Source organism: Herpailurus yagouaroundi, unplaced genomic scaffold (genome assembly GCF_014898765.1).
Source record: "Herpailurus yagouaroundi ecotype Mexico unplaced genomic scaffold, PumYag 28, whole genome shotgun sequence".
In the NCBI taxonomy this organism is placed as follows: domain Eukaryota; kingdom Metazoa; phylum Chordata; class Mammalia; order Carnivora; family Felidae; genus Herpailurus; species Herpailurus yagouaroundi.
In genome coordinates, this window is record NW_024412376.1 from 102,934,638 (window position 1) to 102,962,374 (window position 27,737).

A 27,737-nucleotide genomic window follows, 5' to 3' on the forward strand; every position below is an offset into this window, starting at 1 on the left:
TGTAAGAACAAATATATTAAAGGAGGGCCTATTTGTGATGACCAGAATACATTTAATTTAGGTTCTAGCTGTTGTAACTCAGACCTTGTTGAATGCATGGGGCTCCTTCTTCCATTCTTGTTATATCAGAAGCAGGATGGCCCAGTGTTCTGGAGGGGTGCCCAACAAACACCACCGAGTGAGTCTAAATGCTATTTGACACAAAGGAGCCTCATAAAAGCTGAGTATCTCAGCTTCAGCTTGTATTGAGGATCTCACATCAATAGATAGTAATTTTATTAAGGCAGAAAACAAAACTGCCTCCTTGGCTTTATGTTGTGTCATATAAATACCCTGCTTCATTTCTGTGGAGGTCGTAGGAGTTAATTCATGCGCAACACTTAGAGCATTGCCTGGCATAGAGTAAACACTCCATAAATATTACCAACTATTTTAGTCATTAATTACAATACATAGGAAATCAGTGCATTTCTTCCAATAAAATGATATGGGATGGATGATGGTTGACATGAAAATCTGGAAGCTGAAATTATAATGAGAATTTCGGGGAAGAGGATTATTCCATATTTAGGTTAACTACTGCTATATAAAGAAACGTTAAGGCACACTCCTAAAAATGAGATTTCCATATTGAACTTCTGCACGCATTGCTTACTGTACTAAGTTGACTTCTAATTGGGCGAGAGATCTCCACATACTTGCTCTCTCATCCCTGCCTTCAGTGGGCAATGCTGAGCAGAAGAAATGTGGCAGAAAGAAGAGAGAACATTCACTCTCACGGTAGCAGCTCTAGTGTGGATGCATCCATGATCTCCAGTGTAGCTGCTGGAAACTAAGCCCACATTCAGGAGTTAAATAAGTCAAGTAATGCTTTAAAAGTCAAGAATGACCTGTTGGAAAACCATTTATGCTTGGTTTTAGAAAGCTCAAGCGTAGAAAACTGCCGTGTCTTGAGGGAATTACAAAACAACTCTAATTTTAGCTGAATTTCTTTATTGTTTTGTTGGCAAGAGTCACTCTGCGGAAACCTCCAGCTCTAGGGTGAGAATCCTGGGCTAGAAGGAAAGACAATCAAAGGGGCAGGGCGTCTGGCAGCAGTGGTGGACATGCTTAATGTATTTAAAGGATTAATAGGCTATTGAAATGAAAATCGCCAACACAAGGCATGTTATACCAAACTCACACACGTATGTATAACAACCATATGGGCTACAGCTTAGGCCAGTGGCTTGCTTTTATATTGTGACAGGCATAGAGTAGGCCTTTTTTTAGTGCAAAGGCTCAAAAAGAATGCCTTTTATTTGTCACACAAATTAGAAATATACACTTAAGTATAAGAATTCATGTTCACATTTTTCCCCCCAAGCAGTACAGTACATCATTCTTTTGGTATGGTGCCAGAGTACGATACTCTAAAAATCTGAATGTTTTTCTCCTACTACAGCAGTTTCAAATGGTCTTGTGATTTAGTGGCTTTTAATGAGTATAACAGTAGTAATTATTCCTATGTATAATATAATATATTAACCACCATGGATAACAAAGTAGCGATACTTAAGGTAATGTACTACTTTCTCAGCATTATTTAAATTTTTCTGTAGGGAACTAAATTGGTTATAGAGAGCTTGGCATGAAAATACAGAAGGGTTTCAGATACATTTAATGGGCTTGAATTCTAGAGCTCTCTTCTTTTTCCTGCTTTTCCATCACCATTCTGCATTTCACAAAGATACCCTCTAGAGTAAAATATTTTGTTAATTTGTATGAGTAGCACTACCAGTGTTGTTAGGCTTTGCAAAGCCTCTGGAAGGTTTTAATTAACTTGATTCAAACTCAGAAATGAATGATGTTTTGCCATCAGACTTAGCAAGATTACTTGCCATCTTGTTCAGTGTTCTTTCCATGTGACCATTTCTGTCTAAACGGACAGTAGTAATGCTTATGATCAACCTCATGGAAGCTTTTGCAAGAAGTTGAAACAACAAATTCCTAAAAATATGGAATGGGAAAGGCAGTCATTTATTAATAAAAACTAGAATGAAATAGGAACCAGCTGTCAAAATATCATTTCTTGTTTTTACTGAAAAGCAATGAATTATTTGATAGTATTAGGGAGTTTTAAAAACACAAGCACAGTGCAAGGTACACAGTTGGTGCTCAGTATAAAAAATTGCCTCAGTAGACACTTAATTGCTCAAGTTGTACTTTGTTAGTGACACACAACATTTTTTTAATTTATCTGTTTCTAGTTTAGATAGCGAAACAAATCTGCTTTTTGAGAATGACACAATCTGGGTAGTACCTCTATCACGGTAGATATAAGTTGGAAATCAGAGTTGAGAAAAAGGAACCCAGGTGAGTGGCGAAAAAAGTAACCTGCAACTGGCCAATTTTTTGTGGATGTACTATAGTGAGGACTTTGATGAAAATACATCCAAGTGTAAGTAATCAGAAACCAGCTGCGCTAGCCTAAATTTTTATGGATATTTAAAACAGTCTTCCGGAGACTTTCTTCTTCTGCCCTATGCTGTACAGTTTTAGATGGTTCTATGAGATTGGTTTTCAAGGACCTTAATTGAGCCAAATCTGAATCTTTTGAGGTTTTCCTATTACTGGTAATTGCCTCATTAAGAAACTGAAATGGGCACCTTGTTTTCTTAATGCTGCTGTTGAGACTATAGTGATTGACTCCTATTCTCTATAACTGAGTTAAAAGCTTAATTAAGTTTATGGGTATTTTTAAACTGCATAAAATTAGGGCCAATTCATTTATTTCTTAAGAGTAAAGAAAAAGATCAGCAGTACATTTTTTTTCTTCTTTGTAAGGAAGATAAAAATGAGAAATGCCTCCAAGTGATTGAATGAACACATAATCAAATTATTCATTACTTGCTGACTTTGTTCCTAGAATTGTATGAGAGATAGAAAGAAGAAAAGTATGGGGCGCCTGGGTGGCGCAGTCGGTTAAGCGTCCGACTTCAGCCAGGTCAAGATCTCACGGTCCGTGAGTTTGAGCCCCGCGTCGGGCTCTGGGCTGATGGCTCAGAGCCTGGAGCCTGTTTCCGATTCTGTGTCTCCCTCTCTCTCTGCCCCTCCCCCGTTCATGCTCTGTCTCTCTCTGTCCCAAAAATAAATAAACGTTGAAAAAAAAAATTAAAAAAAAAAAAGAAAGAAGAAAAGTATAGTTCTTACCTTTAGTTAGTACCCTTGTGTATATAAGCATGCTTATATAAATAAGTGTAGTATGTAAACCTTGGATACTACTGTTGTATCATGTATAAGTGCAAAGGTCAAAATCCACAGTGCAATAAATTACCAGAGCTTAAAGTTAATTATTTTAAAGATTGTGCAATAATTTTTTAATTAATTGCTTTCTAATTATTTCATGTAGTTTTTTTTTTCTTCACTATCTCTTAGGTTTAATAAAGGATATTTATTTATTTATTTATTTATTTATTTATTTATTTATTTATTTATTTATTTATTTTTGTATCATTGGCCAGTCTCTAAGAGCAACTTGAATGCTATGGAAATACCTCACTATTTTCTTCCATCAGCAATTATACATGAACTTTTATGAGGGAAATAAGTTCTCTTAAAAGGAAAAGAAGCTTTAATAGAGTTAGAAAAATGTGAGAATATTTCGCCTGTTCATTTGGGTTTTGGAGATAGAGGGGAAAGCTTCTCGTATGGGATGTCTCAAAGTAGGATTCTAATGTAGTGCTACCAATTTTAGTGCTGACTTAGGGAAAAGAATGGTAATAGTTTTGAAAGAGAGTAGCCAAGTGCAGATGAAAGAAGATCTGAAAATAGCACAGCTAAATAGCAGTGTATCATTTTACTTTTTTTAATGTTTATTTTTGAGAAAGAGAGCACACGCATGAGTGAGTGAGGGGTAGAGAGAGAGGGAGAAAGAGAATCCCAAGAGGCTCTGCACTGTCAGTGCAGAGCCTGACATGGGGCTCGAACCCATGAACCAGGAGGTCATGACCTGAGCTGAAATCAAGAATAGGGCACTCAGCTGACTGAGTCACTCAGGTGCGCCCCCCCCCCCCGTAATGTATCATTTAAAAATTTATCTGAATGGGGATCGATTTTTAAAAATCCAGCAAAAATTAATGTACCTATGAATTAAATAATTATATCATTTGTAGTATTTACTTGAGTGATGATTGAAACCACTGGCCCCCTTAAAAAGTAACATCAGAGTAATGCTGGCAATGATGTCTGGTTACTTCCTACATTTAGAACTGAATGCTATCTCTGTATTAGAATATGTGATCTATAGTTAAGTTGTAATATGCCAAATCCTGGTAAATCACATTTTCTTACAACTTTAGAATGGGATCGTAGTTCTTGGTCCTTTTTGGGGGGCGTGGGTTGGCAGATGCACTTATAGTTTAAGAAACTAGATCCTAACAGAAGCTAAGTCATCTCCGGAGAGTATACTGACTGGAGTGTCACTCTTTAATATGACTATACAACACCTAGACCGTGGAGGAATTGCACCGCGTATTATGGCAGTGATGTGAAATGGCCAGTGTTCCTTCTGAAAACAAGCAGTCAATGTACCCACAAATGGTCACAACATACTCCTTTCTAACCCACGTTAGATTTCCAAGTCCTTTGAATTTTAAAAACATCTGACAATTTCTTTGCATCACAATTTCTGTAGCCAAAAGAAATAAGACTTTCTTTCTACTTTATTCTGCATACCTTCAGCACTTCATTATAAATAGCAATGTGCTTGCTTGCACTTTAGTTTCTACTCTGTTTCCTCATATTAGCATGACCCAGCCTTCACCCAAGTCACTACTCCTTCTGGCATTTCCCTGTTTCAAGTCCCCTTTTTGTCATACCAGCTGGCCTTTGAGCTTCTCTTTTTTTTAAAAAAAAATTTTTTTAACGTTTTATTTATTTTTGAGACAGAGAGAGACAGAGCATGAATGGGGGAGGGGCAGAGAGAGAGGGAGACACAGAATCGGAAGCAGGCTTCAGGCTCTGAGCCATCAGCCCAGAGCCCGACGTGGGGCTCGAACTCACGGACCGTGAGATCGTGACCTGAGCTGAAGTCGGACGCTTAACCGACTGAGCCACCCAGGCGCCCCTGAGCTTCTCTTTTTATGATCAGTATTTCTCCCTAGACAATCCGCTGCCAACTCTTTGTCACTATTTCCTTTTCACATTTGTGATCCATGATGTCCCATCACAAGTTACCTTTAATTTCAGGAATGCTGTTTCTAGTTGAGCGAATTATGCCCTGCATAAAGGTAAAACCTGAGGGAATAATGGAGGATCATTGAAATCCCGCCCACTTTGTGTTGGCCACCCTGAGTCAGCCTGGAAGAAAGGGAGCTTGTTCTAATTGGCCAAGGCAGTGCCTTAAAAAAAAATACCCAGAACATATAATTTTTAAACTCTTCACGTAGGTAGAGGGCATGCACTTTAATTTTAGGAGAGTGTTATAAACCTACCTATTTTTAGCAACGGCTAGCGCTATTTCATTGTTTTCTTTGAATGCTCAGAGTCTGTTCTCTTAACACACAACAGGATCTCTCTCCCAATGACTGTGTGTGTCCCTCATGAAAGAAGTTCTGAATAGGTAGATAGTTCTTTGGTTTGGAACTTGACTAATGAAAGTTCTGTTTTTTGCTCCAATATCTGCTTTGAAGTTATAGTTAAAATAATTCCATGCATCAAACTACTTGCCATCTCATCTCTGTTAGATGGGACTAGTAGTAGGAGCAGGAGTAATAGTAGAATGAGGAGCAGCTGTAGGAATGGCATTTATGCATGTTTATCATGTGTCGAAGATTGGGCTTCATGTGCAAGCTCACACTTGTCCCACTAATTCTATGAGGCAGTACTACCACTTTTCACATTTTATCAGTAAGGGAAATGAGGTGGAAAGATGCGTTCTTCCAAGTCAGATGCCTCTCAAAATGGCGGATTTGGTTTTCAAAGACAACAAAAGCCTAGACTCTTAACCACTGTTTCCATCTTATTCAAAAGCATTGACAGTCATTTACTGATACTCTTGTCACAGAAACTCTTTTCTGTTGCTTTTTCCATACACTTGTAAAAAATTTTTTTAATGTTTGTTTATTTTTGAGAGAGAGATACAGAGTGCGAGTGGGGAGGGGCAGAGAGAGGGAGATACAGAATCCGAAGCAGGCTCCAGGCTCTGAGCTGTCAGCACAGAGCTTGATGCAGGTCTTGAAAACACGAACTGTGAGATCATGACCTGAGCTGAAGTCGGATGCTTAACCAACTGAGCCACCCGGATGTTCCCATACACTTTTTTTTTTTTAAAACGTGCTACAGTTTATATCTGAGGGAAAAAGTAAAATTATTTGCAACTAATTACTTTCTTCCAATAATTTGATTTAGTGGGAAGACAACAATTTAGAAAAAGTAACTTCATGTTTCTTGCACGTGGAAGATGGGGGTAAATAGATAAATGAGGTAGTAAGTTTTAAGTTTTTATTACAAAACAAATATGTACTTTATATTAAAGAAAATTTGCAAAAGTTTCAGGGCAAAGAAAAAAGTATCTTCCCCTATCACACAAACCAAAACTAGTAAAGAAAGTATTACCTCAAAACTTTTTCTAAGCCTGTTTTTAAATATAATTGAAATCATACTATATAAATACTGATTTCTAGTCTCCTTTAAAACTATATGATTATTATTTTTCATATTGTTACATAGCTTTTATGATAACCGTCATATGACATTTTCCAAGCATTTTACTATGATCAGTTTAGGAATCCTCTGTGTTTGGATATTTAATAATTTTCTCAGTGATGGGAAGGACACTATTGTAACCAATGCAGCAGTGATGAATCTGATTGCAAGTTGGGTACATTTGAGGAGAAAATGAATAGGTTTATAATGACAAATTAGGAAGGAAATCTTTTTCCAAGGAAAATACACCACTCCTTTATGCCATTAAGAGTTGTTGTGAACCATTTAAATAATTATACAAGGAAATTCTTTCTGCGCACAGTCGCTACCTTCCTGAAATGCCTCCTTCACTAATCTTTCTGCTCTCTCTAGACTGAATCACACATTAAATGTTTAACCCTTTTCTCCTCTTGGGGGCAGTCTTCATGAAACAAACTTAACTATGAGGTGGGCACAGGTGGGGTTACTTAATAAAGGTCATTTTATTAATGTTTTGCTTGTATTTAGAATGAACTGAATATGAATAGTAAAGGCCTGACTTAATATACCTATATAATGGATATTTTTGGGGCATTCCAAACTTAGAGTATGCTAATTTGACTTAGTTAATACTTTCTTTTTCTTTTCTTTTTTTTTTTCAACGTTTATTTATTTTTGGGACAGAGAGAGACAGAGCATGAACGGGGGAGGGGCAGAGAGAGAGGGAGACACAGAATCGGAAACAGGCTCCAGGCTCTGAGCCATCAGCCCAGAGCCCGACGCGGGGCTCGAACTCACGGACCGCGAGATCGTGACCTGGCTGAAGTCGGATGCTTAACCGACTGCACCACCCAGGCGCCCCATCTTTTTCTTTTTTTAAGATAGTCTTCAAGTAATATTATATTAGCAGTTTTCAATAAATTTGTATGTCAGAAGAGTTTTAACGTGTGAACGTAGGTGACACATGAGTGCCTTTATATCCTCCTTTATTTTTCTTTAATATTCATGGAGTTAGCAGTTTATTACTATGTACTGAGAGGCATCAGTGGACAAGACAGATCAGGTCTTTCTTCTTGTGAGGTTTACCTCTAGCTCAAGAGCCACAGAACAAATAATTTCGTTATGGAATGTGAAGTCCTGTGAAGAATTCTGTGAATAAGAGTAGTGGGGGGCATATTTGGTATATTAATAGGCAACCAATAAGATTCTCAGGTAACAGGAACTCTGAAGAAAACAAAATGAGGTAAGGAAATAGAGAATAGGTGGGAAGGGTCTACGGATACTCAGATACACATGAATATGTGAATGCATTCAGGCGGGTGCACAAAAGAGAGTATCCTCTTCTTGTATTATTCCTAAGGATACATCATTCATCTAAATACCATCTAAATTAATGCATTTGTGGCAAATAAAATGAATTAAATATGCTTATTTGTTCCAGAATTTCTATTGTTGCTCTGGGAACAAATAGTGAGCTCTCACAGTCGCCGCTTTAACCTTGCCAATCACAGACTTCCTGTAAGTGCACTGCAGTTATTTGGAATCTTTTCTGGGTTGGCGTTGGCATTCTTTTACTAGATTACATTTATGCATTAGTACCATCTGTGCCTGCTGTACCTTCTGTGAGTTAGCCCTGGCCAAATGACTGGCATTTATCTGGAAGGAGAGAGAGAGAGAGAGAGAGGGGAAAGAGAGAGAGAGAGAAAAGAAGAGAGAAAGGAGAGAAAAAGGAGGGGAGGAGAAGGAGAGATCTAAGAGCATTTATTCTACTCTGTTGGCACAAGTGGAATTTAGGAGACAAGACACATCAGTGAGCATAAAATATTTGCAGCTGGTGTCCCTGACTCCAACCCTTGTAAAGCTAACTCTTCATTTGTGTTCTCTTAAAAAATAAAATATAATAGTTATTTACTTTTAGCCTGTGATATGCAAAAGAAGATAAAACCAAGCATTTAAATAAGGAAGTATAACAAAGCACATTTGCAAAATTTTCAAGTTGAGAAAAATTATGTACAATTTGAATATGTGTGCGCTTATATGACAGTGAATATACATAATGTGAGTTTGGTTTTGTTGTTTAGATTTGGTAGACTGCTCGAATTGGACTCTATTTTGGTAAACGTGTTGAAATGTAGACTTAAGAATATTACAATCATGTAGGAACAGTATGGCTCAATATTCAACATATAATCAGGATACTGAATTTATTCTGTAGAATCTTCATGCAATTATATTATAAACCACAGTTGACCTTTGAACAATATGTATTTGAACTGCATGGTTCTCTATTTTCTTATTAATATTTTCATTTCTCTAACTTTCTTGTAAGAATACAGTATATAATACATGTAACATAGAAGGTATTTGGTAATTGACTATGTTATCCGTGAGGCTTCCAGTCAATAGGAGACTGTTAGTAGTTGAGGTTTAGGAGCTAAAAGTTGTATGTGAATTTTTAACTATGGGGGGAGAGGCACGGTGATGCACCTAACCTCTGTGTTGTTTGAGAGTAAACTGTATGTGGTATTACAGAATATATCAGTGATTCCTATACCCAAATCACACTGTAGAACTGTAAATGGAAAGAAATAACTCTCTGATCAGTAAAAATAGATGTTGAAGAGTTCCGGCTCATTGGCACTATTATCTATTCTTATCTCATACCTACTTTTAGTGGGCTTGATTATCTGGTTTCCCTATTGGTGTCAAATTAGAAGAAGGGATATAGAATTGAGGCAGAAGGATAGATATCTATCTATCTATCTACAAAAGATAGATACGACACAGTAATGAGAGGTCAGCATTGCAAGGAGGAGAACGAGAGAAGATAGACAAAAGACTTAGACCAGCACTGCCCCTGGGGGGTCATATGATGTAGGAAGAAAAACAGCCTCACATTCCCTATTATCCTCTGAGGACATTATTGACTACATCCTAGTATAATAATTAATATCATCATTACAGAGTTATATGATGATATGAGAACATGTGCAGATAACTCAGTTTAAGATGATGGAAGTATGAATACATTCTCAAGGAGAGTTCCATCCAGATTCTAAAATATACAGAATTTTAGGACTTAATGTAGTTAATCTACACGTATCTTTACATACTAGCTTGTATTATGTTTTCAGTTCTAGATATCTGAGTCACTTTCTGTGGTCTCAAATAGGAAAAGTCTCTCATATAAGTTTCCCTAATATATTTTATATTCTTTTTCATAATGCTCTTCAGACTAAATTTGTCCTGTATTTAGTTTTTGTATTTTCACTGGATTTAAGTTTCATAGAAGTGGGCATTTTTTCATCCAGTAATATTTTATTATGTCTAATGTAGTTTAAAAGACCTATATAAATATTCAAGATACAGAATTTTGTTAGTGCTAGGGTGGCAATGATTATGAGTGTTGGAAGCTGACACTCGTGGGTCCAAATCCAGGAGCTGCCATTTACTTGGGATGGACTTTGAAATAAATGATTTGCCTTCTCCAAACATCAGTTTCATCATCCATAAATTTTGAATACAATACCTGCTACATAGGGCCTTTGTGATTATTAATACCAGTACTTATAAAGCCCTCAGAAAAGCATTTGGTATATAGTAAGGACTAAATTGTGTAATGGTTAGTCATAATTATTGCTGCTGTTGTCAGAAAACAACTGATTATATACATGTGGAATATAATTGGTTATGGTTCAAATTATATTTTTAAAAAATGATTATTACTGATTTCTTTGCTGTACTATGTTATGTGTATTTAGCTATGTATCTGTTCGGAAAAGTCTTCAAACTGACAGTCGTATTGCAATGTTAGCACTCGGAGAAAGAAATGCCATAGCATTTGCTCCTGTCCTGGGTCCTGGGTCCTGTCTCTGTTGGAGACACTCATGGTGGCAGCAGAATTAAGAACAGCTAAGGAGAATTTTCTTTTGCTAACAATAGCTAAGGTCTTTACATCTTAATCTTTGGTGACCAAGTCTGCCAGCCCAGTGGTGTCTACTTACGTTCATCCCCAGTAAATGGCAGCTCCTGGATTTGGACCAGAGGGTAGGCAACAGGGGAGAAGACTCTTTACCAGGGCCAACTCAGATGACTGGGAACAGAACAGAGGCTGGGGAAACCGGCAGTTTCTTTGCCTTCTCCTCTCAACTAAGAGGATAATTAATTGTTCCACTCTGAATTACTTGTTTCCCTGCTATTACATATGGTTAAGATTTGGTTGCTTCTGTTAGCATCTATTTGGGTTAGTACAGTAATATATCTAAAACTAGATTTTGAGTTAATTTTTGAGGTGTCAGATATTTTCTTATCTTATAAAAATACATATGAGCCAACAATTAGTTCTTTCTTACATGCCATCATTAGTTTTTATAACATTAAAGTGAATTGACCAGCATGGCAAATAAAATAATCATGATAAATATGTAGAGATAACCACGTATTAGGAATTTATAGTAAAATTTGTTATATATTTTTAATATATTAATAAGTGTTTTTATTTAAACATAAATATTCCATAATATTCCTAACTGAATTATTATTGGTATATGGGATATTTTGATTTTTTTATATCTTGAAATCACCTTATCACTGACTTCTACAAATTATGATATTTCAGCTGATTTTAAAATCATATAAATAATAATTGTTTATCGTGGTAAAATATGCATCACATAGATTTACAATTTTAGCCATTTTTATGTGCACAATTCAGTAGCATTAAGTACATTGACATTGTGTAACCATCCCTGCTATTTATCTCTAGAACTTTTTCATCATCCCAATTAAACAATAACTCCCCCTTCTCCCTTTCCCCTAGCCGCTGGCGGCCATCATTTCATTTTCTGTTTCTGCGAATTTGACTATTTTAGGTACCACATAAAAGTGGAATCATACAGTATTTGTCCTTATTTTACTTAGCATAATGTTTTCTGAGTTCATCCATATTGTAGCATGTGTCAGAAGTTCATTCTTCTTAAGCCTGAATAATATTCCATTGTAGGTATATGCCGTGTTCTATTTATCCATTTATCTGTCGATGGACTTTTGAGTTGTTTCCTTTGGCTATTGTGAAAAATGCTGCTAACTATATGAGTGTGCAATAAGGACTGTACAATACCTGTTTGGGTCCCTACTTTCAGTTTTCCCAGAAGTGGAATTGCTGGAACATACAATTCTGTGTTTAATTTTTTGAAGAATCACGATACTGTCTTCCACATTGTGCCATTTTACACATCCCCTAACAATGCATGAGGATTCCAATTTCTCCACATCTTCTCCAACACTTGTGGGTTTTTTTTCTATTTATTTATTTATCTGTGGTTTTGAGAGTAGCTGTCTTAATGGATGTGAAGTGAGATAATGATAAGCTTTTTTTAGTTTCCACTTTTCTACTTATTTTTCCCATTTGTAAACAGGTAGTGTGTACTTCCAACCCAGGCATTTTTTGCTTGGCATGGAAATACAAAGATAAAAGACTTATCTGATAAATTATGGTAACCTCATAGCAGCTTTCCCATATAAGAAACATAGTTGGATTTCTTAGTTCATTTAAAAATATCTACAGACATGTTATGTTCAGCTGTCTCCACATTTGATGAAATTGATTTATTTTTAAAATAAAATAGTTACTTTCACATGCAAGTCTTTACAGATCTTTATAAATTCTCATTTTCCTTTCTAAGCTTAAAATCATATCTCTTAATTTGCTTCAATATGGCAACCATCTCACTTCTCTTTCAACTCACATAAGCTAACACAACCTTCAAGATAGGAAGCTGACATGTAGTCTATAAAATAATAAGGTTTAGAACTCGAACCTTACTTCTGACATCATGTTAGACACATTTCCTATCTCATTGACAACATGGTACAGTAAACTGTTTTCATAGACATGATTGAAGTTGCTGTGTTTTGGTAAGTGAAATATTTTGGTTAACTAAACTTTCTCAAAAACATGCACAAGAACACATGACTCTTCAATTGATTATTAATTCTTACAGAAATTGGATTCAGATTCTCATTCACAAATATCGGCTGATTCACTCAATGCATATGAATCACTATTAATTCAGCACACCCTTGGCAATCTTGAAAGGTCTCCAAAGGCATCATTTTGAATCAGTTTTTAGTGTAGAGGTCTCCAAAGGTAAATAACCTAGGACACTGAAGTGACTGTTTAAGAACACACTGATTGGTGGAAGGTAATTTCTAAGATCATTTTATTAGGTAGAATTTGTCTTTTTCCCATAAAAGTGAAAAGCAACCAAAGAAAACTGCTTGCTTTAACATTTGTCTTGTCTTGAGAATACCTGAATGATGTCAGATTTTCTTTGTCAGACTTTGGTTGCTCAGTACTTACTTTTTCGTGGACACCACATCTGTGATAATGCAGTTAAGTGGATAGATGAAGGTTGTTATACTAATAGTATTGGTTGCTGTTAATTAATTTATTCACTGGCTGATTTGTACAACTGTTATTTTTAATATTGTTCAATACAAAATGACCCAAAGTCATACAAGGAGAAGGATTCTCTTGATACAGTCTTTAAAAATCCATGAATAAATTTGGTAGAACCTGAATAGTAAGCCATCGACTGTGGAAACTTTAAGTCCTGAAGGTTAGTATGATTACAGTAAAGAGATTATGTTTCTGTTAGTTCTGAGTCTCCATAACCTGCCTGATTTGAAACTACTGTAAAGTAGCTTTTGAACCAATATTTGAGGCTGGAATTCAGATTTTCTTTTTCTTATTTCCATATGCTCCGTTTCAAATGTATGTTACATTGTGTATTTAAAGCAAGAAGTACCAAAAATCCACATAAAAATATGTTTTCTTCATTATTAAAAGCTTCAATGCCATCGTCATTTAGGAAAAAAAAACAGTGAATATAATTCAAGTCTATACAACAGACTTTTAATAGCACCAAATAGAACGAACATCTGGCTTTCTTTTTGCAAGGTGCGTTGATGTTGTCAGAAGAGAATAAAAATGCTGATATGATTGTCCATGTTTGGGGTTTGCCAATACAGAATATTTTATTCATTCAGTGTTCTCTGAGTTCCAAAGATAGGTGTTGACTTTGATGAAAAAATACAATGATATATATTTAGAATGACCAATCTTTCACATTTAGATCTACAAACGTGCTGCTGCAGTTGGGTTTTTCTCAGGGATGCCATTCAAGCAACACATTACATTGTCATCTCACATAGCCTTTCTATTTGTGATGATAGGATGCCAGGTTAGAGGATGACAGCTTGGCACAGCTTTTATTATGGCATTGTACTGATGCATGACTACCTCGCTTTTGTTTCAGTCAAAGAGATATTTTAAAGTGGCAGCGTTTTGAAAGTGAATTTTTGTTGTCGTATTTAAAAAGTGTACCAGAGGCTGAATTTAAAGAAAGCAAGCTTTCTGAATATTAGATGTTTTGCAATTGCAAGAGGCAGTTTCTTGTCCCTTCCTTTCACGTTTCCTGACTCTAAAGAATATTCTTTGCTCGAGTCCTGCCATAGAATTAATACTTTTCTAATACCCTCTCACCAAAAGAACAACAACTCCAATAATGGAATGCAGGTTAAAGATGTATTAATTGACATTGATTTTTCAAGTTACATTTATCCTTTTAAAGAATGTTCTCAATCTTTTTAAGCCCAAATCTTTCTTTTTGATAAAAAGAGCCCCGTATCCATTATATCCTAAACTTTCACATTTGTCAGCAAATGCCACCAATGTTGAGAGTATTATAAAAACGTGTATTTTGAAAAATCTGCGTAAATTGTGTTGTATTATTTTCAAATTCAATAATGTTAGTAACAAATGTAGAATAATCCCTCCTTGATGCATAACTTAGTCTCTGGAATTTTTTAACACATGTAGAGATAGAAAGTGGTGTGCCACTTGTGTGAAGAAATACCATATTTCTTCAAATATTGATTTCTTTGACAGGGAATAACTGAGGGATAAAGGAAAATAAATGCCCAGGAAATCAGTTAATTAACTCGGCATTGATTTAATGTTTCACTACTTCATAACATGTTTACATGTGGTTGGGTTGCTTGTAATGACTGCTTCCTGCTTGTCAAAGCATGTGTTGATTTAGATCTAAGAATCATAATGGGCTTAGAATATATACTTTTATCTCTATCTTCTCTGTTGGTGGTTTCAAGCATGAAACAGACCTCACTTTCTACCATCTGCTCTCCATTTAAAATTGACACCAAGTTCAGTTCCTCTCTGATGCCTACTTGTTTCCCAGCTTAGAACAATTCTATCCTGTGGTTCAGCCATCTCCCTATTAAGCCTACCCATTGGCCTGGCGTATAGGAAATGGAACATCTAGGACGGCTTGAATATTCATGTCTCAAAATAAGCCAGAAAGACTTTTGCCCATGGAATGATGGCCACTATTGCTTAATTACAAGTCAGTTAGCAAAAACTGAAGTACAGTTTTGTTGTTTTGTGTTTTAATGTTTAGACAAGTGAACTATTTTATTTTATAGGTTGCTAATCATTGTGTTACTAGATTCAACTATCTCCGTATTCATATGGATATCTATGTCAGTTACATGTTTCAGAGAGATACTAGCTGCATAGGTTAAATTTAATATTTCAAACCCTGTAGTTATTAACTCAGCAAATATTGTTAAGGAGTTAAACTGTAGGGTGAACACTGTCTTATGAATTTGCAAAATGGTGGTGGTGGGGAAAAAACATGGAGCTTGCAGTCTAGGAAAGAAGACAGAACTTAAACAATTACTTAGATTTCTTTGTCAAAAATAAATTAGAGGGGCGCCTGGGTGGCGCAGTCGGTTAAGCGTCCTATTTCAGCCAGGTCACGATCTCGCGGTCCGTGAGTTCGAGCCCCGCGTCAGGCTCTGGGCTGATGGCTCAGAGCCTGGAGCCTGTTTCCGATTCTGTGTCTCCCTCTCTCTCTGCCCCTCCCCCGTTCATGCTCTGTCTCTCTCTGTCCCAAAAATAAATAAACGTTGAAAAAAAAATTTTTTTTTAAATTTAAAAATAAATTAGAACTGTTACAATGCTGAACAAACTTTGCTATCACCCAGAGTCTATTTTTTGTAGTAGGATAAGATATTGGGCTAGTAATATAATTTTGGGTTTAGAAAATCATTTTGGCCTAGAATATCAGAATTTGTTTTTCTAAACTAACTGAAAAATGACTCTATATTCACATCAGTGTGTCTGTATATCTTCCTATCTATCTATTCACCTTTTTATCTATCATCTGTTTGGTACAAACATTAGACCCAATACTTGTAGATAGATCTAAACTCTACTGGGATTTATGTTGAGTAATTACATAGACAGTCAAATGGAGATTAAATAAAGCCAATCGCTTTTTGTTCCTTGACCCTTCAATATACAGGTCTTCATCTTTTTTGAGTTCTATGGACCAATAAGCAAACTGTCCTTTGTGTATAGAGGTCTTATTACACACAAGTGAGTAATTAGTAGTTGGAAACACTATCATAATCATGTTTGTTCACTTATTTGAATGCATCTGTGTGTTTTATGTGTATAAATGTTTAAACTTTGAAAGTTTAGTCTTCCTGTTTGGGGAAATTATGTTGGATTAATTATATCTCCAGAGAGGGTCTAATACTTCCACAGTTGTTTCAGAAATCAGTCTAGTTAGTTGATATGTTATTTAGACTAGGAATGTCTGTATTGATTAAGGGACAAATTAATGCATGTTTAGTTTCTTTTCAAACTGTGAACAAGGGATTCTATTAAATACCATTTTATTCTCACTGATCAGTGAAATGACATCTGGGTCACAGTAGTATCTATATTTGCAATATAAATCCCTGTGGCTATGTTTTAAAGGTGTCTGCACATAAAAGTAGGGATAGATTTCATGCTGCTACCAGCCTAATTTTGGTATATACAATTTAAGGTGCCACTTGAAGTTTTGTTCTCCATGGTATAAGTTTAGTAATAAATGTAGTCATTTGGCTGCTGTGCTAGCAGTCTAGAATGTAGAGGTATAATGTGAAGAATTAGAATCCACATTACTCAAATGTTATAGAAAAGCATATATCATTTCGTATCATATATCTAAATATTAGTCTCTAATAAATATACAAAATTAAGTCCTGACTTTGGGGATTTGGATATCTTCTCAGTAGATATAAAAGCGACTTAGCAATTGTTTAAAATTGTTTTTCCAGGGGCACCTGGGTGGCTCAGTCAGTTAAGTGTCTGACTCTTGGTTTAGACTAAGGTCATGATCTCATGATTAGTCAGTTCAAGCCCCGTGTCTGATTCCATGCTGACAGCACAGGGCCTGCTTAGGATTCTTTCTCCCTTTCTCTCTGCCCCTCACCCGCTCATGGTTGTGTGCACGTGCTCTCTCTTTCTCTCTCTCAAAGTAAATAAACTTAATAAATAAATAAAATTGTTTTTCCAAAATTTGACAAAACATAAGTAAAGTAAAGCATAAATTTGTTGAATACATACATATATTTTCTATTAAGACTGAACGCCTTGAATGAGTTCATAAATATTTGCTATGCTGAAAGAAAACAGTATCAGAGTAACTAATTTTCCAGCTAAAGCGGTAGGCAGATTTTTCATAACGTTTTTTATTTATAATCTTCTAGAAACTAATCTGTAATTACTCTTCAAAGTGAAGCTTTAAAAACTGTACATTTCTATAAAGTATCTTTAATTGATATTATTCATGCAATATCAATTTAAAAATTTAAAGTGAAGTTTTTAATAATTGGTTTTCTTTGAAAAATCCTAGTCTCAAATTAGCCGGGAATTTAGCTATCTGACAAATGACCCAAAGAACTGTGAATACTTTTAAGTAGAGAGAGCTAATAAAAATCTGTGTGACTCAAGTGCAGGCTGAATTCATCAACATATTTTTAGTTATTAATTTTTGAGTGGGACAACACATACTGTTTCAGGGTCCCAAAGGTGAGGATTTAATTCTTAGAAATTTAATTTAGCCAGAGATGCATCATTACATCCCTAGGGTCATATACATGAGGAAAATCTCTCAATGATTATTTTCAGTGCTAATATTTGTTAAGTATTCAGGATTTCTTTTAAATGTGACAAAAGCAATTTGATAAGACAAATTTTCTCAGTGCCTGATTTTCTAGGAAAAAATCCATGAATTGCATGTAATTTTTTTTGCTCTGTGATATTAACATAAAACTTTAAGTTTAGAAATATTATAGTGCAAATTAGTATTTTCACATGGCATTCTTCCACCGTGAGTAAATTAATTTATTCTATTTCTCACCTAATTTAACAGTAGTGATTTAATATGTCTTTCATTTGGATTTTTAAAATTAAAATTTTCCTAAATGCATAATTCAAATATGGATTGAGGTTTCAGTTAGCCATTATTTGATATAATGGTGGGTATTTGAGTTCTTTATTGTGATATTGTGTGTGTGTGTGTGTGTGTGTGTGTGTGTGTGTGTGTGTAAGAAAGGGAAGGAAAGGAGGGAGAATATTTTGGTACGTGTGAATCTTAAGAACTTTGAAAAGTAGCTCATTTAACAGCTTAACTCTATCTACTGTAAAAGAGATGAGAGGGATCCAGATGTTAACTTTGTATAATTAGTAACTTTGCTTTTACAAAGGAGAATTTGTAACAGGTACCCTACAAGGCTTTCGCATGATAGGATCTCTACTTCCTCTCTGACTTCATCTTACACTTTCTCCATTGCTCAATCTACTCCTGCCACACTGGTTTACTTGTCTATAGATATGCCAGAGGTGTTTTACCCCAAGGTCTTTGCAATTGGTTTCTCTAACAGAATTACTCTTCCACAGATAGTCACAGTCTCATTGACTTCCTTTGAATCTCTGCTCAAGAGCTACCTCAACATTTTTTAAACAATTACAACTTCTCCAGCAATGGTCCCCCACACAGACTGATATATACTGATACTCTGTACCCCCTTACTCTGATTCAGATTTATATTTTTCTTTCGGCATGGATTCTTCACAAGTGGTGCTGTGCACTTTATAATGCATCACATCAATTTCTATTAGGTAGCCAGGATAGATCAGAGAAAGCAGGTTGTAAGAGTCTGATCCATCATATTGATTATTATATATTTGTAACATGGCCCACATTAGTGTTTAATAAATTTATTTTATTTTGGCATAATGTGTCCCAGATTCATCTTTTACATTTTGGTTTTAAGACTAGAATAAACCAGGGCGCCTGGGTGGCTCAGTCTGTTAAGCATCCGACTTCAGCTCAGGTCACGATCTCACAGTTCATGAGTTCAAGCCCCACATTCAGCTCTGTGCTGACACCCCAGAGCATGGAGCCTGCTTTGGGTTCTGTGTCTCCCTCTCTTTCTGCCCCTCCCCTGTTTGCACTCTATCTCTCGAAAATAAATAAACATTAAAAAAATTTCTAAAAAAAAAAAAAAACTGACATAAACCATTCAACTCCAAAGAGCCCAAGATGTTTTTAGTAGATAATGGTATTTAGAGAACACATTTTGAATATTAGGGGTGCTAATTGTTATTGGACTGTCTTGCTTCTAAGCATTTCAGAACATAAAGCTAGAAAATTGAATAGTTTTGAAAAATATCATGAATTTATTATGGTATATTTTCAATTCTAAGCATTAAGAGCTCTTACTGAATATTTTTAAAAATTTATACTTGTATCTCTTTTACCTTACATGAAAAATCTTGGCCTTAACAGTACTGAAGTATTTACTTATTTGCTTTAACCTACCAGATACATACCTACAAATTAATAATAAAGTACTGTTCGTAAAATTAAGATTGATTAATGAAATAAAACATTTCTTTGCTGCCATATTTGTCTTTGGATTATATTTTGTTGTTGGTATACAGGCAAAATACTGTTTTAGTCACTTGAAATGCTTATTTTCTGGATGTACTTGTGTATCCAATTCATTTGTTTCAGTTTGCGTCCAGTTCTTACATCCATGTATTTGATTTCTATTTGTTCTATCCATTCTTCATTCCGTTTCTCCTTTTCTGCCCTCTTTGTGCTAACATAGTCGTTTTGTAATCCATTTCATCTCCTCTCTTAAGTAGATTTTTGTGCTGTTTTTTTTGTGGTTGTTCTAGAAATAACAATTTGCTTTTAGAATTTTTCACAATACATTAGCACATAATATAGCAGTTTAAGACCAATATATACACATTACAGTGGCCTAATTCACATTTCCCCCTCTAACTCTGTGTGCTTTTGTTGTCATATATTGTATTTCTACATATGTTAGGAATTCAATAATAGGATTTTTTTTACTTTAAGTAATCAATGGGTGTCGTAAAGATTTTTCATTTCTTTTCTATATTTGTATTTCTTGTTTGTTCACATATTTCCTCCTCTGTTTTTCTTTATTTCTTCCTGCAACTCTAGGCTTCCATCTAGTGTCTTTTACTTTAGTTTCAAGAACTTTTAGCACTTGTTATCTTTGAAGTCTATTGTAGATAATCTTAAAATGTTTTTATTTTGCCTACATTTTTGAAGGGTATTTTCTCTGGATATGGAAATATAGGTTGATTTACCTTCCCTTAACACCATTTAGCATATTTTGGGGAATTCCATTGTCTTGTGTCCTCCACTGTTGATAGAAAGTTGGCTGTCCTGCTTGTGTTTTCTTTGTATGTAATGTCTAGGAAGGGTGATGAGGTACAGAGAAGTATGTTTTTATGATATTCTTTGGTTTTCATGACTTTTACTATTTGTTCCCTGATATATTTTTCTGTGTTTTAATCCTGCTTGAGCGTCACTAAGTTTCTTTCATCTGTAGGTTTATGCCTTTCATGAATTCTAGGATGTTCTCAGCCATTATTTTTTCAAGTTTTTCTTGTCCATTATTTCTCCTCTACTTCTGGGACACCAATTACTCATTAATCCATTAGATGTGTCCCCACAAATCTCAGATTCTCTTTAGTTATTTTCTTTCTTTGTTTTTCAGTGGGAACAATTTCTATTCCCCTATCTTCAAGTTCAGTAAGCTTTTCTTCTGCTGTGTTGTCTATTTTACACAAATCAAAAGCATTATTCTGATATTACAGTTTTCTCTCTAGCTTTTCCATTTCATTCTTATTTATAGTTTCTGCTGAAGCTTACCACATTTTATACATGCTACCTATCTTTCTCACTAGAAATTTTAATATTTTTATCATAGTTATTTTAAAGTTTGTATCTTTTGGCTGCATATTTCTCTATATTGACTGTGTTTTCCAGTAATTATGGATCATGTTTTCCTACTTCTTTGTGTGTACTATAATTTCTTATTTTATGCTGGGCACTGTACATAAAAATAGACACTGGATAATATTTACCTCTAGAAACATAGCTATCACTTCCTCTGTCATGTTGCTAATCCGTAGCTGAGCTGGGTCACAATTTGTTGCGATTTAAGTTATTTTTATTTCCCTATTGGCTTAAAACATTTTGAGGGCAGGATCAGGGATTTCTTTTCATCAGAGCGCTCTCTCTCTCTCTCTCTCTCTCTCTCTCTCTCTCTGTCTCTCTCTCTCTCTCTCTCTCTCTCTCTCTCTGCTTTACAGCCCACCTGTGAGCTTTGTGGGTAGCAGGAGAGTTTTCTTCGCTCTCCAGCTGCCAGTATCACATCCCCTCACTCACATCCTCTGCAACTTTCTGTATCTTGAGAGACCAGCTTCCATATTGATTCCTGCTTATAGCCTTTAACTGACCAGTGATTTGCACTCTCAGAAAGCCTCATGAATCTTGGAGGGATTTTTCTCAGTTCTCCTGCTCTCAAGCTTTCAGTTGGCTGCTAAGGCCCAGGTGCCTCAGGGTTATTTTTCTCATCACTCTTGCCATTCCACAAACCTTCAGTGAGCTGCTTCCTTTCCCTGGAGGAAGGTCCCTTTGGAGAGGGAAAGATTCCTATTCCTTCCTGCCTTTCTCCCATCTTTTAGTTGACTACATTCTTGTTCTCAGGGAAAACTTCTTGTACTATGGAGGGATTTCCCTTAGCTTTTCTGCCATGTCCTCAGTTTTTGGCAGAGTTCTGACTTGCACTTAGTGAAGCCTATTTTAGTTTGTAGGGATTTCTTTTCTATTGAATGTTTTTGCAAATGTATGTATTTATGATTGCATTTGATAGTATATAACAAGATCTGTTCAAAGATCTCCTTTACACCCTCATCTTGGTCCCAACCTGAGTCCCCTCTTCCACCTATCAGTAACTGCTTTTATTTTCAAAGCAAATATTGGCTTTTAATTTCCATTTGAAAATATAAGTATGTAGCAATTCTAGTGTATTTTTCTTCTTTGTAACATAAAATATAGCATAATGTATATGCTATATGCAGCTTGCTTTTTTTCCATTAATAGACCCTGGCCATTATTCTATAGTAGTATAAAGACATCTCCTCCATTCTTTTTAACAGCTGTATATGATTTATAATATTCTATTATCTATCTGTATCTTATAGTTTATTCATCTGGTCTCTTACTGATGGGTATTTGGGTATTTTTCAGTTTTGTTACATACCCATAATGTTACACTGTGCATGTACAGAACTTATATTCTGTTTTTCTATAGCTTTAAGTTATATTTTTAAGTAGTTATTTTTTTACTATTGGTTTAAGACCTAAGATACAAATAGTACTCTAATTGAGATTAGAAAGAAGAAAATTATTCCTACACTACTTACAATGTATCCAACTAAAACAACGTATGGAATTCTGATTTTACATAAATAATTCTACTGGGCATCTTCTTCCCATTACAATGTATCATGAGGCCCAAGAACGTATTGCCAACAGTGTTTTTGGAAAACCATCAAAGTTTTACATATGTATGTGTGTGTTTGTGTACGTATGTGTGTGTGTGTGTGTGTGTGTGTGTGTGTGTGTGAAGAAAAATTAAGAGACCTGAATATTTGCAAAGTAAATGTTAGCAGTGCATATAGAGTCACTAAAATTTTGCAGGTGCCATAATAGAAAGAAAAGGGGAAAAAACATTTGAAAGTAAATTTGTCAAGCAAACTCAGCACTTCACTTCATGACATCTACTGAATATCCATATGGTGTGTGGTCTCTAACCATAAATGAGATTTTTATAGGTTGAACTTCCATTACAAGACAGTATGTGTAATTTATATTTCAGCTCAAAATCTTGCACTTTTGGTTTGAGCAGCGGATAGTAAGGATTCTCTCCTATATGTGTGTGTGTGTGTGTGTGTGTGTGTGTGTGTGTGTGTGTGTGTATACTCATATATATATAATATGATGTAAAATATTATGTGTTTATATATATGAATTGCTCTCTTGATATATATCTCATACATAGATAGATCTCTGTTGCATATATAGGAGAAAGATGATAGTATGTGCCCTCTCTTCAGTCTTGTACCTTCAGTTGCTTCAGAAAATCTCTGCCCAAAGAGCCTATTGTGTCCTCAAGTCGACATTCTTTCCTGATAATCATGATTTTCTGGACCTCTTGAATTGTTTTGTGTCTATTTCTATATGTATCCACGCTTTGTATACAATTTTAAATTTGAATCACTGTTTACTGTTGCACAAAGCACGAAGGTTTAGTACATTTAGAAGTGGAGATATAAATAAATCAGCTATCTGTGTTTGAAAAGTCTAAACTAAAGTGCAGTTGTATACTTCAGCTTGTCAATGGATATTTATGAGGTGAGCATAATACTATAACAGTTATAGCAGTGAAATATATCCTGTGCAGATAGCTAGTAAAGGAGTTCACTAGCATTAATGCCAGCAGAATTTTAATGATGAAAAAGATGGGAAACATGGCACTTGCTCTGGCTAACACTACTCTTACTGGCTACAGTGAAAATGAATAGGTGAAATCAGTTTTCAAATATTGCAAAAGAGTTAGGGTCTATATACTTAACCAACAGCAAATATGTCAGTTTCGACTATTATCTTGTTTTCATCTCTTGGTTTACTTAACTGTAGAGCAGTAACAACACCAGATATTTTTATTTGGGGCATCAATTTCCCTTTCCCACTTATTAAGAGACCCAAAAGAAGATATTTCCAACAAGGATTTCTGGAGAAATGTCAATGAAATTCTTACTCTAATAGATACTTGTTAAATGCCTGAAAATCACTTAAGTGATGTTAAAGATGACAGATTCTAATTGTGAATTTAGACTTTGTGACCAGAGTTTTATTTGTGATTTATCCTTGGTACATTCTGTTCCTTCTCAGGTGGACGGAAAGTGGATAATGCAGTAAATCTTCTGCATAGAGTTCTATTCTAATAGATGAGTTGAGATGTTAATGTATTTCAAGTTTATAAAGAATCATATTGTGCTTATTTTTTTAGAAGCCAAAGAAAACAAAGTTAAGCTTTCAATCTTTAGACCTAGGATATTTATTCTTGTAGAACTTTTGGGATTTTATGAAGAATAGTATAGTTTTAATATGATTACAAGTATAAACTTCAAGTTCATATTAATTATCTAAGTTAACTAAGATTAAGTTCAAATTAATAATCATTTGACATCAACTGTCTGCAGAATACTTCATTAGGTCCCACCAGAATAAGAAAAAGCAACAAAGAAGGGAAGTAAACATGATATTGTCTTTTGGTATAAGATAGAGGTTGAGGCAATTCATTTGTTGGAGGGTTTTGAAGGTTTACCTGAATATGGAATCTTTATGTGTATGAAAGTTGAGAATTAAGAAAGAAATACATATTAGTTTAAATTTACTTATACCTGGTCTACTTCTAAAGAAATCATACGAAAAAAATATACCATCAAACTACAGAATAAAAATATAGTCACACTATATGGACACTAGAAAGTCACACTATATAGTCACACTAGAAAATGAACGCTAAGGGGGCGCCTGGGTGGTGCAGTCGGTTAAGCGTCCGACTTCAGCCAGGTCACGATCTCGCGGTCCGTGAGTTCGAGCCCCGCGTCAGGCTCTGGGCTGATGGCTCAGAGCCTGGAGCCTGTTTCCGATTCTGTGTCTCCCTCTCTCTCTGCCCCTCCCCCGTTCATGCTCTGTCTCTCTCTGTCCCAAAAATAAATAAAAACGTTGAAAAAAAAATTAAAAAAAAAAGAAAATGAACGCTAAGGGCGGTCATAGCTTCTAGAACATCATGTGCCTGCATTTTTTGAAAGCCAAATTACAAACAGAAAGGCTGAGTTATATAGTTGCCATTATGTAACGGTAGCACATAAACTTACCAGAAGTGACAAGCTTTATCCTAGTTAGCTCTTAATTTCAAGAATTGATCCCTTAATATCTGTGTTCTCAATAGCAATTTTCCAAAATGTAAAATTCTCTTTATATGACCAGAAGTCATCTGGGCTGTTCCTATGACCAAAAGTCAAGGGAATAATGCTGTAATGGTGTCATAGATCTAGGAAGGCATGTCTAAAGAAGAATAAAGAAACCAAAGTCCAGATATATATAAGTAGCTTATTGGTGACCTGCCTTAACATAAGCATGAATATCTTGAATAATAGTTATCAAAATTCATTTTAATACAAATAGAAACAAAATCTTGTAATGAATTGCAATTTTAAAGGTACGTGAGATGGACTTCCTTGAGCCAAATGAGTATTGAGGGGCTTGTAGTGTGCCACCTCATTCCCTTCTTGTGCACCGTGCCAGCCATGGTGACCCCTGAGGCACCTACAATGGACTACATGGACTACAGTATAAAACCTGACAGAGAAATACATGGCTGGCATTTCACTTAGAAGTTCCCTCCCAGTTGGAGATAATTTTGCCAACTGATCTGGAGAGACAGGATTCCAAAGTTATTGCCATTAGTGCCAGAGGTAAAATATTCTACGTTGTTCATTGAATAGAGAAATACGTACCTCTAGATACCAGGCATATGGTTAGAAAGATCGATGTGGTATGAAAATTGAATAGCTTTCCTGTATTATTATTTAAATATAATCAATCCCAGCATGCATAGAACTTCAGATAGGCTGTGTGTAAGTGGTTGAACAGGCATTTCATGGAAACTCTTAGAAATGTGTATCATAAAAATGAAATGCTGACTATGGGTTGTAAGATGTATTCATCATTGGCTTGCATCATGACCATGCACTCTTTTTTTTAATTTTTTTTAACGTTTATTTATTTTTGAGACAGAAAGAGACAGAGCATAAACAGGGGAGGGTCAGAGAGAGAGGGAGACACAGAATCTGAAGCAGGCTCCAGGCTCTGAGCTGTCAGCATAGAGCCTGATGCCGGGCTCGAACTCACGGACTGCGAGATCATGACCTGAGCCGAAGTCAGACGTTTAACCAACTGAGCCACCCAGGCGCCCCAAACCATACACTCTTGAGTAGAATTGCATTCAGATGGATTCAAAAAGGATGTTAACTGTAAATACAACCTAGAGATGAGTAAACAAGGTGATCTATAGGAACATTGAACACTTTGTCATAGTTGGTAGCTGGAGGTGACTCCCAGAGTGAGTAGTCAACAGATTCCCCTAGGAGTAAGATCCCTGATGTAATACTGAATAAAAATTCCTTTCTGGCCAATAGTTTTGTTTTTTTTTTCTTGGTTATCGTTTTTATTTTTCCCTTTTTAGGGCTAATCTCTTCCAGTATCTCTATATTTTCTTCTCTCCTTCTCCACTGCTGTATTTTTCTCCTTTGTAATCCTTTTTCTCTTTCAAATTTATGTTTCTTCTGTCTTCCTATTTTTGAGGTCTGGTTATTATGTATTTATTCATTTTTATGTTCGTCATCCATCCATTCATTTGTTTCTAAGTGAGTATTTATTACAAGTTGGATCTATGTTAGATACTGCAGTGACATTGTACAGGACATACAATCCAAAAGGCTCCAGAAGATAATATTTTTATTAAAAAAAAACAGTCCATCACTGTTTTAATATGCATAGTTCAGAACTATATCTTATTGCACATGAAGCTACACTATCATGGCTTAGAAGCACTGTTTTATTGCTTTGCTCAAACATTTATTAATCATGTCATTTTTTTCTACCTCTCCCCCTTAAAAAATGTTTAGAAAAAGGATGTGTAATGAAAATAATGTTTTCAATGTTCCCATGGCTTTTGCTGTCATACTTAGTTAATCTGGAGAAGAGCATCTTTTCACTTAATATTCATCCTAAAGTTCTTGTTTGAAGGTTCTAGACAGTACAAAAATACAGTCTGTGTCCATGACCTATGACCAAGGAATTTTGACCTCATTCTAAGAGGGTCTTCTCTGTGCTTTTCTCCCACTCTCATTTGCACAGCTATTATTTGTAGACACTAGGTACAAAGTAGGTAATAAAATTGACAGTTGTAATAATGTTGCCTCCAAAATTGTTTAGAAGATGTATAATTTTTGATGACTGTCTGCCTTTTAGGCAAAAGCTGATGGAAACAAGTTTGCTTTTATGCTTTCTCTTTTTTCATTAATTTCTGAAGTTTCTAAATTTATTGAGCAAACATTTTTGAGAGGAAAATGGACCAAAATCTTGTTTTTATGTTCTAAGCTGTCTTCTCCGACAATATTTGTTGTTTTTTTGAATCTTACCATATATTGGATATTTAAAACAAACTTATTATTCACATTTAGAGAGAAGTAAAGAGAAGTTCTAAAATCTGAAGTTAAAGAGCAGATATTATGACAAATAGGAAAATCTCAGTAAGATGATAATCTTTACCCAAAACTAGAAAAAAGCAGTACGCTTAGCTTTTGGCCTGTTGAGAAATCTGGATGTGGTTTATGTCGTACAGAGTATCACCATGGCTGTACCCAGGAGACCAAAAGAGGAGATCCTTTATCAATAATTTAAAACTTTGTTTTCAAATAATTCTTGGATTATTTACAATTACATAGGAAACAATGTGTCTCCATAACCTTCCTTGAAATGCTAAGAAATTGGGATGACAGTCTCTGAAACGTGGAAAGTAGTGGTGCCTGGGTGGCTCAGGCAGTTGAGTGTCTGACTCTTGATTTCTGCTCAGTCATGCTCTCATTCTCATGAGATCAAGCCCTAAGTTGGGCTCTGCACCGGGCATGGAGCCTGTATGAGATGCTGTCTCCTCCTCTCCTTCTGCCCCTCCCTGGCTCATGC

At 35.4% G+C, this 27,737-nt stretch overlaps 1 protein-coding gene across 1 annotated transcript in view; it reads left to right on the plus strand.

Moving 5' to 3' along the window:
* ANTXR2 (ANTXR cell adhesion molecule 2) overlaps nucleotides 1-27,737 on the plus strand; it is a 157,836-nt gene that overhangs the window by 126,052 nt on the left and 4,047 nt on the right. The window lies entirely within an intron of this gene.